General features: G+C 43.8%; 1 protein-coding gene across 1 annotated transcript in view; it reads left to right on the top strand.

Moving 5' to 3' along the window:
* GNAS (GNAS complex locus) overlaps nucleotides 1-13,053 on the top strand; it is a 140,545-nt gene that overhangs the window by 439 nt on the left and 127,053 nt on the right. The gene's annotated exons all lie outside the window — the stretch shown is intronic.

Here is a 13,053-nt window from a genome sequence, read left to right on the forward strand (position 1 = left end):
CCGGGGGATGCTGTGCCCGGGGGATGCTGTGCCCGGGGGTCCGGGGGATGCTGTGTCCGGGGGTCGCCGTGCCCGCGCGGGGGTTGCCGTGCCTGGGGGTGCCGTGCTCGGCCAGGGGATCGCCGTGTCCGCGGGTGCCGCTGTGGTAGGAGCCGGTGGTTGGACCGAGGAAAGGGGCAGCCTTGCGCACCCCTGTGAAGGTGATGCTCAGTACCGTGTCCGCCTGTCCTCACGCTGTCCCCGCGCTGGCTGTTGACACAGAGCCACGCACCGGGACTGCAGAAGCGGTTATTGAGCTCCTCTGTAAGGAGAAAGCCTGACTTTTCCTATGTGCCTTAGTGTTCTGCCTTTGCCCACTTCGCCTCTCGGAGATGCAGCCTCCCAGGCGGTGCCGGTGCCGTCCATCTCTGTCCGATGCACCAGTCCCTGCATGGCCCCTCGCCTCTGCCTCTGGTCTGGGCAGGGCTCCCGGGCGGGGGATGCTCCTGCACGGTGGCAGCACCGGGACTGCCTTCCCGAGGGATGCCCTGTGGAAAGGCGTCCTTTTTATCCACTTGTGTGATGTCTGAGCTTGTATGATACGTGACCCCAACCAAAACGGTCATAGAAAGTCATGCGTTGGCCTTCAGGTAAGTCAGTGAGGGTTGGAGATTTTTCTAATCTCTCTTCCCCCAGCACAGTACAGGTGGAATATAGATTATCCTGAACATCTTGGAATAATAGAGACTATTTTCAAATGTCCACAAATAACTTAAGCACCTCTTGCTCCCAAAGTGTGTGTGGTTCCGTGGGTGATAAACAGCAAGATTTGGCCCCCATCTTTTTGGTGTGTGTTTGTAGCCTGTAATAGAAGAGCTGACCTTTAGGGAGCTTTAGAAAACAATATTTGACCTCGTTTTCTGTGTCTTAGTGGTAAAAGCTTTTATTCCAGAAGTACAGCATCTTTTTGTGTGGTTGCAGCTCTGCTGATGTGAGTCTGTTCATGAAGTTGTACCTCCTTCTCATGAGAAAGGGGTTGAGCAACACCCGTGGAAAGAGTAAAGCTTGTGTTCTGTGGCTGTGTTGGTGAGGAATCACTCCTCTAACCAACCTGGCATTCCCATGCACAGGCTACTTGTAGGTATGCTATGGTTTGGTGTTTTGTTTTAACATATTTCAAGTTTGTTCTGTAGGGAACAAGTGTGTGAAGAAGGACCCGTGAGAACTGTTTTTTCTTTGTAGATTAAATAACTAAGGAAAAACTCCCAACAGTAGGGCTAATTTTGATGTTAATCTGCAAGCCTTTAAGTCATAAAGGCTATCTGATAGGCTTCTGTATTCTCAGCAGGCAGTATTTCACTTGTCTGGTTTTTCATATTGCTTCTAACATGCTGTGCCACAGAACTGGTTTTTGCAGCAATGACATTGAACACTGAGTGGGTTAAACAACATATCTTAGTGGTTTAGAGTTGTCTATGGTGAAGCCAACAGAGAGAGCATTCTTTGTCAAAGTACTGATTTATAAATCTGATGGATATGAGTCAGTGTTATGCTGGCAGTCGTTTATTATATTTCAGCCTGGACTTGAATAGCAGGAAGTCACTTTTTGGCCCTCTTGTAAATCTTGGGATGCCTCAGAGACCCATTTCCCTGCTCCTTGCACAGGGACTGTCAGTTTAGCTTCCTTCCCCTGCTGCTTCTCTTCTGCATCCCACTCTCACTGCTGCTTTGTGAATTTTCGGTTTCTAAGCTGGAATATGAAGTTTGGGGCATATTTGGTTATACTTCATGTACATCAGCAGGTATTGCTGCCACAGCTGAGTGTGACTTTGCCTAGATGCTTAGAGATTGCACACACAAATAGAGTAGAACGGTAATGTTGAGTGAGGGGGGCAGGGGCATCCAGTTGGGATTTAAAGCTACAACTAAGTCTTTTAAGGAATGGACTTGGGATGGGGGAAAAAAGAGTGAAGAAGTGCAGAGCCAGGGATGTCTCCTTGCTTGGGGCGAAGGCTCAATGACAAAAGCTGCAGCAGGTACTCATGGTTTCTTACTTGTGCTCCCAGCTTTTTAGGCTGATGAGCTCCTGCAGGAGCATCACTGATGTGGACAGAGGAGGACACCGGGGGTACCTGCTCTTTGAGAGTAACAGAATTTAAATGCAAACTGCACTGATGATTCAGGTCTGGTCTGTCCCCAAGGCTAAATTATTTGTAACATATGGCTGCAGTAGCTCATGTTTTTCCAAGGGCTGTGCTGGAAGTGTGAAGTGTTTCTTCCTATCGTGTGCTCGGCACAAAGTCCTTGTGCTTGTGTGTGGTTTCGTGTCGTAGTGTGTGCGTAACATCCTAGTCTCAAGTTACTCAAGAGTATTACTGGGGTTAGTGCTCTTCAGCACAACTGATACTTATGTTCCCACTTTGTAGTTCCTTTTTTTGGAAGGAGAAGTTCATCATTTTATCAGAGGGCCCAGTGTTGTGCAGTGTAGTTACTCAGTGAATAATTTTATGCCCTGTTAAATGATCTTTAGGTCTCTTTAATTTTCAGTCTTTTTTTCATCACTACAGTTGTATAAGGTAAATTCCCAAGTCTTGGAACTTGTTTTAATTTCAGTAAAGCAAAGATTTTACATCTGCTCTATTTTGGAAGCAATAATCTGACTTTGTACTTGCAGCATAGTACCTTTTACTTTTATAGTTTCTGTGAAATGCTCAACCAGGTGTAATCTCAATGGATTTTGTTTAGTGAACTGTGCAAGTCACAACTTCAAGATTGCAATCATTGTTACGTTGGCAGCATAGTGAGTTCAGGGTTACTGCTGGGAATTGGAGAGTGGTTTTTCAGTGCATGGGGGTTGTTGTTTTTTTTTTTTTGAGAACAATCCTGGCTCTAAAAGTGAAAGTATGTGCTTACAGGGGAAAGGATTCTAAGCTTTGTCATAAAACAATTCCATTCTTTGTGTGCTTTCTCACTGGTGACAGTAATGTGGGTCTTCCTCTTTTTTTTTTTTTTTTTTAAGACTTTAAAGTATAAATCTGGTTTTCTGTAAGAGAGTATACTTGGGCTGACCCCTTCTCAGTGCTTTGCCAATCTTTGTGTGCTTATTTCTTTTTCATTCTCTCAGGCTGAACTCTTGCCCCTGTAAAAAGTTCTTGTAGTTTATCCCCATATTGAAAAGGAAATGCTGATATCAATTTACCAATATAGATATATGCACTTGTCATCTTAGGCATATGTCTTAAACTACAGTATATTAAATAATGGCCATTTTGAATCTTACCTATATCAGTGCTTAAGTAAAAATGTTTTTAACAGAAATATTTACACTGGTACAAATATGAATATAGGGCATGCAAATGTGAAGTTTTTATGGTAGAATATGTTATATAGAAGAAAAACATACTTTAGAAAGCTGGGAAATATCAGTGTGAAGACACAGTCACCCTCTCTGTGTGTGCTGCATGGTAAGCCCCTCCAGACCATATAATTAAAGACTGTCTTGTATGGTTTACATTGTATTTTTTTCCACTGGTACTGGTACTTCATTCAAGGCACAAGATGGATGTTGTGCAGTGAATGAGCAGCTATTCAATATTCTTATCCTCCTCATACAATGTGTCACCCTGTGCCCTATTTACGACACACCATCCGTACCCTGTGCTGAATAAAGAACTGTTGAACTCCTCATGGGCTTTGCTCTAGTGCTGATCACTGCAGGGACTGAATGCTTCATAAATGTCAGTGCATGGCACTGCTGTGAAATGAGGTAGGATCCTTCTTTTGTGGATACCAGCCTGGGAAATGCCACCAAAGACTAAAGCTGAAATTGTCTGAAGCCGCCACTGATTTTAAATGCCCGATCTTTGCCAAAGGCTAATTTTAATCCATTGTACTCAACTTTTTTTTTTTTTTGTAACACTTCATGTGTTTAGAGCATGTACCTTGTTGTGAACACTCAGCATTTTTGCAATCTGAGCTTTAGATGCTCTGAAGAGCAACCCAGGAGTGCGAAGCACAGCTGGGCGTCTGTGATGGAAGCTGTGTGCTGCTCCTCTGGCTATGGCACCTCTGTGGCAAACTGAAGCTGGTCTGGTTCTCCGGGGCAGCATTTAGTGGCAAATCCCACAAAATATTCTTTCTCTTGTTGTGATTCCCTGTTTTGCTGGCTCTGCTTCTCTCGGGGATTGGATGGGTGAGGAGGGGGAGACACCCAGTTATAAGGACAGACGTGTGTTGAAGCACTTGACAAAGTTCCATCTTGTTGACAATAGTTTCATTCACTTACAGTCAATTTGTTTCTTGTGCCCCATGTATTGTGAGCAGGAAGAGAGGGCATACACCCTGCAAAAAAGCATGTGGTCCTTATCAGAAGATCATGTAAAAGATGTACAGGACAGAATGGGCTAAAAACGTAGAGGGAACCTTTATCCTGGTGCTTCCTGATTCTTGAAAACACGATTTTTGACACTGAACGTCTTATACCAAGCTATATTTAATCTCCTCTTTAAGAAAAGCAGGAATAAGACAAAAAAGTCCTGGTTTCAATCCTAGGGGATGCTTGTGGTGTGTGTATCTTGTAACAGGGCTGCTCTGCTGAGCAACCTGCACACTGTGATAGCAGCTTGTGGGGCACAGTGTGCAGTTCTCCAAATGGACTGTCATTAGTGGTGAAGGAATTGCAATATTTTCCAATAGGGTTCCCAGTAATTACCAGATACTACATGAACACTTGGACATGGGAATCTCCGTGGTTTCCATCTGCCCAGTACTTTCCAGTGCAGACATGACAACCCTGCTGTGGACACCAGGGAGGTGGAATGCTAATTATGGGTCTTCCTTTGCAATGAAGAGCCTCTGCAAGAGGAGTCCTACTTGGTTCCCACTGCTGCATCCAAAAGGTTCTGCCTTTCAGTTGGTAAACAGAGATCTTCTGGGTCTGCAACATGTTCACCCCAAACAAAAGTACCTGGAAATCTCAGAACCACCAAGTGTCTGCAGCAGTGGCACCTCTATGCTTTAGATTACTTGGTGAAGTAGTTTCTCTCCTGCTCCTGTTTTAAAATTTCATAGAAAGGAGACAGGCAAGATACTTGTAATTTCCTGCTCCCCTCCCCTTTTTCTGTTTTGTTTGTTTGTTTGTTTGGTCAGTTTTGTTTGATTGTTTTTTTCCTTGAGAGCTCCTGAAAGTGACTTTTTCCTTGTACCACTTCCACATAAAGCAAAAGATCATTAGCCCCAGGCATGGTGTGGAGAGCTTCAGCTGGCATATCTGAAGTTTGGCAAAGTTTGAGCTGCTTCAAAGAGGGTCTGGCAGTGGAAGGTGTCAGAAAACCTACAGTGGCACTGCTGAAAGTGTGTGGTGATGGAGGGCTGCTAAATGTTGGCAATGCTGTGTGATGTGAGCTGGATGTTCTCTGTACAGAGATCTGAAGTGCAAAATAATTGCTTTTGCAGTTACAGCTAATGCTGGAGGGATGCTCTGTGCATGGATTTTTGTGGGAAGGGGGTGAGGAGTCTGGGGGATCTCCTGATCCCCAGGGTCAACCACACCTGTGCAGTCACACAGCAGCATAAACATACATAATCTCTCCCCCTCCCCAGCACAGATGCAATCTCTGTGTTAGTGGTAATCTGTATTTCCACTGATTAAATGCCTGGTGGGATAAAGATTATCATTACTCACTCTAGAGATGGTGCATTCATGTGTAGCCATGGATCTAATTTCAGAGTTATCAGAGAATTTTTATTTCTAAAACTAAAACTCCACCCCAAAAGCTTTTTCTTTTTGACTTACTGCTTTTTAGCTGTTTGTTCCAGCTCTGTTATTCTGGAGGAAGGTGTCAGCTTGACTTTTCCACCTGTAGAACAGATGGCTGTGGCACCTACTGGCATCTCAGGCAGTGAGTGGAACCACTGTGTTTCTTCCCTGAAAGAAGCTAAGGCTTACCTGGTACACAAGGGGACTGGAGTCAGAAGTTTGTTATCAGAGCAGCTGAGTCCTATGCAGTTTTTCTTTGGGAATGGGAAGAGGGTTTTCAGGTGTCAATGGCTGGCCTGACTTTAGAGGGAGATGGAAACTTGTGAAAATCTCTATTTATAGCCTTAATTTATAGTGACAAAATGTTACCTTCTGATCATAATATCAAATAAATGGTGGTGCTTAGGTCTCACCTGTGCTGTTACATATTTAACTGGTGGATGGCATGGCGGTCTCAAGCTCCTGCTGGTTTAGGTGCAGCAGGGCTGGCAGGAGCTTTGTCATCCTGTTGCTTGGTCAGCACCATCTGCTTCCAGAGCAGGCAAAATGCCTTGATTGCTTCTGTGCAACTGTTGGCTCCATTCTCCCCCGGGGCATCTTAAATTGAACTGTCTCCCGGGCAAGGGCTTCCCTAGAGGAAAAGCCTTGAAGAGCACAGTTAATTACATGCAGTTCTTCCCTGGCTCCCTTAAATTTGGGAGTGACCTTATTCACAAATAGGCATGATTTCATTGAATTTCCTTCTAATTGCTCTTATTTTAAAATGTCAAGAAAAAAGCTTGGAAATTCCCTGATGTGAGCACAACTCAGATACTTCTCATGAAAAAGCCCAGTTACCAGGCATGTAAATCCATGATGGTTTAGATATTAAGACCTGAAAGTGTGTCTTGAGAAGTGGAACTCCATGACTTGTTCTTATTGTTCCCCTGGTCAGTGAAGCATTTGAGAACCAAGCCATGTAAGCTTTATAAATAGCTCAGCCAGAGTTTTCTTTACTTCCTCTGATATGTTCCCTCTTCAAAGAAAACCCACAGTATCTGTGTCTGGGCAGCATTTTGTAAGGTCTGAATGTCACTGCAAGGACAAAAAAGTTGATGAATATTTTCTGCATTGAGGAATGAGGGGAGCCAGTATGTTTTAGACAGATGTCAGAAAGTTGCCATTTATTTTGCCAGGTGAAGTCAGGGGATGCTGAGGAGGGTGGGTCAGTTCCCAACAAGGAATGAGATGTAGTTTTACAATCTACAGTCTTGCTCTGTTTAGCCACTTCTTCTCCTGTCTCTGCTGTAGTTTGTTGGAAGAGGGAGGAAATGCTGAAATTCCTGGGAAACCCAGTTAAATTCTGATTACAAGTTGGAGGAAGAGCTGTGGGGAGTGTACTTCCACTGAAGGACTATTCCTCCTCCTTTTCCTCATCCTAAGCACAAATAAATGTTCTTGCAAGGGGAGATTTACATATGGAAATTATAGACAACACACCAAACAACCAAACCTGGTGCCTCCAATGTGTTTGGCAGGCATGTGTCCATCCCAGGAGGCTGAGCTTGGTACTGGGCTGTCAGTGTATTCAGCACAATTTTCTGAATCCAAATCCACATGTCCAAGGAAGACGTTCTTAGTGTTACTCTGAGCTTCTCATCTTGCCTTGTGCTGTAGGAGAGAGGTTTCAGGCATCAAAGCACTGCTTTAGTCCTTTCTGACTCCTTAATTTTGCTTATGGCAGTTTGAGTGGGACATGAACAACTGTGCAAAACCATTGCTTACTTTATCAGGGTTCATGAGCTGTGGAGGTGACAAACACATCTGAGTCCACGTGGCCACAGCACAGAGAGCCCCTGGTGGAAATCAGCAGCTCATCAGTCCCCAAGCTGGCACAGGCTGAGGGTGCCTGGAGAGCAGCTCTGCTCCCCGGGGTGCTCAGGGTGTGGGGCTGTGCTTGGTCAGCAGCTCTGACGGGGAGATGCTGCGGAAATGAGAAAAAAAGGCACTTCTCTTTCTCTGTAACACCCTCATCATGGCACTACACCACAACCTCTTCCTCTTCCCTACCCCACCCCCTCCCCAACACAGTTTTTACTTTGTGGGCTGTATTTGTTTGGGTTTGCATTTTTCCTGGTTGTTTCTCATGCTGAAATCTCAGGATCACTTGTTAGCCAGGAGGAGCATGGAGGGATTTCTGGCACTGGGACTTCACAAGGGGAGGGAATGGTGATACTGAGGAGAAGGGCATGGTATTGTGAGCTGAAAATCTGCACTCAGATTTTGTTTTTTGTAAATACCAGTTAAAACTGTCTGCTTGGAAGAAAAATACCGCATGAAACAGTTTCTTGATGATTTCCCTGCCTTACCTCCACACAGACAATTCACAAGTTGATAGAGCCGATTTTTCTCTGCTGCTGAAAAACATGGAACAAATTCCTTTTAGACTGTGAAAGATAAAAGGTATTTTCTCCTCTAAGCCTGATTCCTTATCACTACCTGTGCTCTCATTTCTCTCAGCTTCTGTGAAGTTCAGTCTTGTCTGTAGCATTTTGTGGTTTCAGGTGGCGAGTGATGCAGGGCTTCACTTGCACGTATTTCAGAAGAACGTGTATTTGTTTTTAACAGCACCTCAAATATTCACAAGGAAAACAGTCTGGTTTTGTCTGTTTTTTGCCAAAGCAAAAATTAGCATAAAATTTGAGTGGATAGTCCTTAAACATATACATATCCTTGTATCCAAAAGTGTCACATGCGCTGCTATTGGATGGTCAGAAGGAATTCACAAGTAGATGAAATGGGCGAAATTTCATTCTTGGCCTTTGGATTAAACCAGTTTTGGTCTCGCTGCCTCCCCTGCAGTCCTGGCAGTTCCAATGGGGATTATTCATGGCAGCAAGGGCAGTGTCCACTGTCCCCTCAGAGCCACTGAGTCCCCTGTGTGCTGCCATCCCACCAGCAAGGGGACAGCACTCCACCCCTTGGGCAAGGCACAAGGACACGCCGTGAAGTTGTGTGTAACCCACTTCAGTGTAGAACCAGCCAGTGCAGCCTGAGTACCCCTGTCAGGCCCAAATTGGAGTTTTACAGTACAAAGGAGTTTAAGAAAATGTTATTTGAAACTTTGCCATTGAATTATTCCCAATTAGGTTTGAGAATCTAGTGGTTCTAGTCGAGGTCTAAGCAAGAGTCTAAATACTGCAAAGATATTTACCATTCAGGCTTATTTTGGGAGGGGGATGAGGAAAGGCCTGATAAGTTATGTACTTGACCGCATGTAGTTAAAAATACTATTTGGAATATAAACTTCCTTGTCTCAAGACCAGCTTTATGCACCAAGTCAAAAAGCACAAAAAGCAGTTCTCCTCCTGGCCTCCATAAGTATACCTTAATGCTGCTGAATCCTGGAAATTATGCAGGGCATGCTTTTTAAATGTTGATTTTGACTTCTTGCCTGGGACCAAGTGTAAAGTCTTTCCAAGGAAATACTTAGAAGACTTGCAATGAAACCCAAAAGCTGCTGCCAAACCTTAGTTTTTAGAAAGGGAGTAGGGGGCAATCCAGCCTGTTAAAAACTTCCAGTTGTTTGTAATTACATCCACTTCTTCTGTGCACAATAAACATATACTTAGAAAAAGATCATTTTACATAATACTTATGTGGTTTACTTCTGCTCTTCAGCTGCTAAAAATCAAGCAGAAGGTTTGCTATTTTAGTCTGGGAAGGTTACTGAAAGCTGGGAAGCCAGGACCGATGCAGCTGTGCCACCGCAGTGGCACGTATCCATGTATCCAGTGGTGACACACAAATGGAGCCAGGGAATCCTTTTCTCATCGTGAACCATCTTTCCCACTTCTAACTAGTTCAAGTTTGTTTTGGATTGGCAGGGATGGGAATGAAGAGGAGATAAAAATATCCCGTCCGCACGTCCCTCCTCGCCAGCGGCAGCAGCGCTCACGGCTTTGGGGGAAACTATGGGATTGCAGGAACTTCTCATCGCTGCTTTGAGGGCTGGCAGGAGGCAGGACCACCAAATCCTCATCACCCTGAGGCTGGTCTGCTACAGTTCATTCAAGATTGTTTCAAATCCACTGCCATCATTCATCTGGAGGATGGGATGGGATGTGTAGGGTGGAAACTCTTGCTGACAGCTGCTTTTCTTCCCAGCTGGCATTCAGGAGATGCCCTTGGGAATGAAGCAGCTGCTAGGTCTGTCAGGAAGCCCAGCACAGCTAACACCTCACTAGAGAATAAAGCTAGAGTGAGATTTTGTATCCCCCTTTGCAGAGAAGGGATGCCACCAGGTTGGGAAATGGGAGAGATTCATGATATCTCTGCTGATGTCCTGGAGAAGGGAGGCAGCTCAGGCTCCTGAGCAGCCCATCTCTTATCTTTGTCAGTACTGCAGTCACCTCCAATTCTGCTGTTGTTGTTGGTCGATGTCAAAGATCGAATTCTGTTTTTATATATATATATATATGTATGTTTGTTATGGCCACAAAAGTGCCATCCCAGCTTTCGGTGTAGGCACTTTGAGTTTGCCAAGCAAAGTGCCCAAAATATCTCTGATGTTCAGTTAATGAAGTTCCTCATAAAGCCAACTCTTCTCCTTTGTCCTTTATATGCTGTTTGCTGCATGCACAGACACGTCTCTCTAGCCAGGAGGGTGGATGAGAGCAGAAGGCTGATCCCACCAAAGATGGACAAAAGCTTTAAGAGCCTTGTCCAGTGTGTGTGTCCTGCCTTAGACCTCTTGCAGGTGGCAGTGATAGCTGGAGAGGTGACAACCCGAGTGTGAGTTTATCCAAGAGGTAAATTCTGAATTTACCCTTGGCAAGGGAGGGGATATTTTTCTAGGATGGCATGGAGAAATGGTCAGTTGTTACCAGGCAGGTTTCAGGAGCTGCTGGGTACTGTGAAAGAAGAGACACTAGGAATGGAAAGAGCAGAGAGGAGCAGCTGAGGTATAATCTAATAAGTGACATAAGAAAAACCATGAAGCCTTGTAGAGCAGATTTGTTAGGATTTGAGATGAAAATCCCTGTTGCTTGCTGAGATTATCCCCCAGCATATGGCAGGGAATGTAAGAGAGATGTAGAATTAGCTGCTAATGATCTGGACACCTCTTGAAAACAGATGTTTGTAGTCCTGTATAACTGTGTGCTATTTAATTCGCCTGAAATCTGGATTACTCAACAACAGGCCTGGCATGGTATTGGAATGCTTACTATCTTGATTTCCCACTAACCTCCCCCAGTACAGATAACATCTTTCTTAGGAATACTGCTGGACTAATTTTATGTGAGATTGGAATGGAAATTCAGGAAATGGCATCAGAGACTGTCAGCCAGGGGCCAGAGGGCAGTGGGGGAAGCTGGGGGCACCTCCCTGGGCAACCCATGACATCTCTGCACCATGGCACTGCCCTGCTGCTATTGCCTGAGCACGGGCTGTGTTTGTTTGTGGTTTCTTCAGAGGATGAGTTGTTGAGAGATTTCTATGGCTAATGATGCTGCAGTTGAGGAGGAGTTTGCTCAGACTCGATGCTGCTGCACAAGCAGCCCCTAATGCCAACCCTCCTGTTACACATTTCCCATCAGGTAGTTTTGGTACCCCCCTTACCCTGACCTTGAGCTATTGTCAATAAATACCTGACTCATCCTCTCTGTTGTTTAAGGCACTGAAGTTTCCATCTCAGGGATGTAATTCCCCTGGTTTCTCCTTGGCATCTCTTACTTTAGCCTTACTTAAGCAATCTGCTCTATAATGCTCTCGCAATGCTTATATTTCTTAATGTTCAAAATAATACTTCCTAAGGTCTCTTAATTTACTTATCTCAATTTGCATTATTGGAAGACATCCTCCTGGAGCTGGAAGGCTTTCTTGTTCACAGGGGAAAAAAATTGTTAGCTGTCAGTTCAGTTCATCTATTTTCCACCCCTTCCTTCGTGTTAAACTTCCTCTTGGACTTAATCTTTTACAGTAAAAGCAAGACCTTAACCTCAACTTTTCTTTCTAAGTGAGATTCTTTTGACCTGTCGTCATCTTTGTTACAAGGCTTCACACGCTGCAGTACAATAATATTTTTCTTGTGGTGCAATGAACAGCACTGCAGACACTGTTCCAGATGGGGTCATTTTTTTCTCTAAATTAGCAACTGTCTTAATAGATATTTTCTGTGGCTTCCAAACTATGTGGTATTGCTTGAGCGAAAATGTAATTCCACTGAGGGATTTCAAGCACAACTTTTGCTGGGCTTCCAGAAACAATTTTTTTTTTAAAGTAATTTGCACAGTCAAAGCAAGTTTGCTAGAGTATTGTGCTTGCATGTTGTAGTTGTGTTCTTTAGAATCAGAATTTTGAAACAACTGGACTATTTCTTTGCATCAAGAGCACAAAGCCAGTTCTCTGCCTCCAGAGATACTCGTAAAGCTTCACCTCCGACTGGGTAATTTTCTGTCATTTTAAAATAATCATTTGAGAAGGCAATTTTAATTTGGCCAACCTGCTTCCAAGTCCAAAAAGAGTCTTTTACTCGCTTCAATCTTCCTTGAAGGGGTAGAGGATTCTTAAGCAAACAAACTGTGATGTGGATTAGCACACGAAATCCTTGGTGGTGGCTGCTCTGGCAGGACATGAGTGGACTCTCAGGAGCATTTGCTTGAGTTCTTCTTTGTCACAGACAAATGTGGAAAACTCAGGAAGTCATGAAAAATCCACCAGGATATGCTACAAGCCTTAGGATCACAGGTAGTTTTCAGAATATCAATTTCTAAATAGTTGAATTGACTTTATTCCAGAGAAATTCCAAGATTTTTGATGGTTACTCACCTAGTATCACTGGCATGGCCAATAGCTAACTATTGAATTTAAACTGTGCTGTTTCTAAGTCTTTTAAGACTATGGGATCTGTAATTGCTTTTGAGGTGGAGAGTTAGCAGTTCAGACCTATATTCTTCGTGTAGCTCATTGTTCATCCTGGCACATATGTCCTGAGCCATCAACACACTCAAACATTGCCTCTGCTAGGCAGGATTTTTTTTTTAATGCAAAAACGAGAAGTACCATTCTAATTTTCCTTTTCCCAAATTTTTTCCCACAATTTTACTTTCCACAATTTTTTTCACAATTTGTTTTCATAAATTTTTTCCACATTTTTCTCACAATTTTTTTCAAAATTTTACTTCCCCAATTTTTTCCCCAATTTTTTCCCCACAATTTTTTCCCCACAATTTTTTCCCACAATTTTTTCCCACAATTTTTTCCCACAATTTTTTCCCACAATTTTTCCCACAATTTTATTTCCACAATTTTATTTCCACAATTTTATTTCCACA

This window comes from Corapipo altera, unplaced genomic scaffold, assembly GCF_003945725.1.
Source record: "Corapipo altera isolate COAL_440 unplaced genomic scaffold, ASM394572v1 64, whole genome shotgun sequence".
In the NCBI taxonomy this organism is placed as follows: domain Eukaryota; kingdom Metazoa; phylum Chordata; class Aves; order Passeriformes; family Pipridae; genus Corapipo; species Corapipo altera.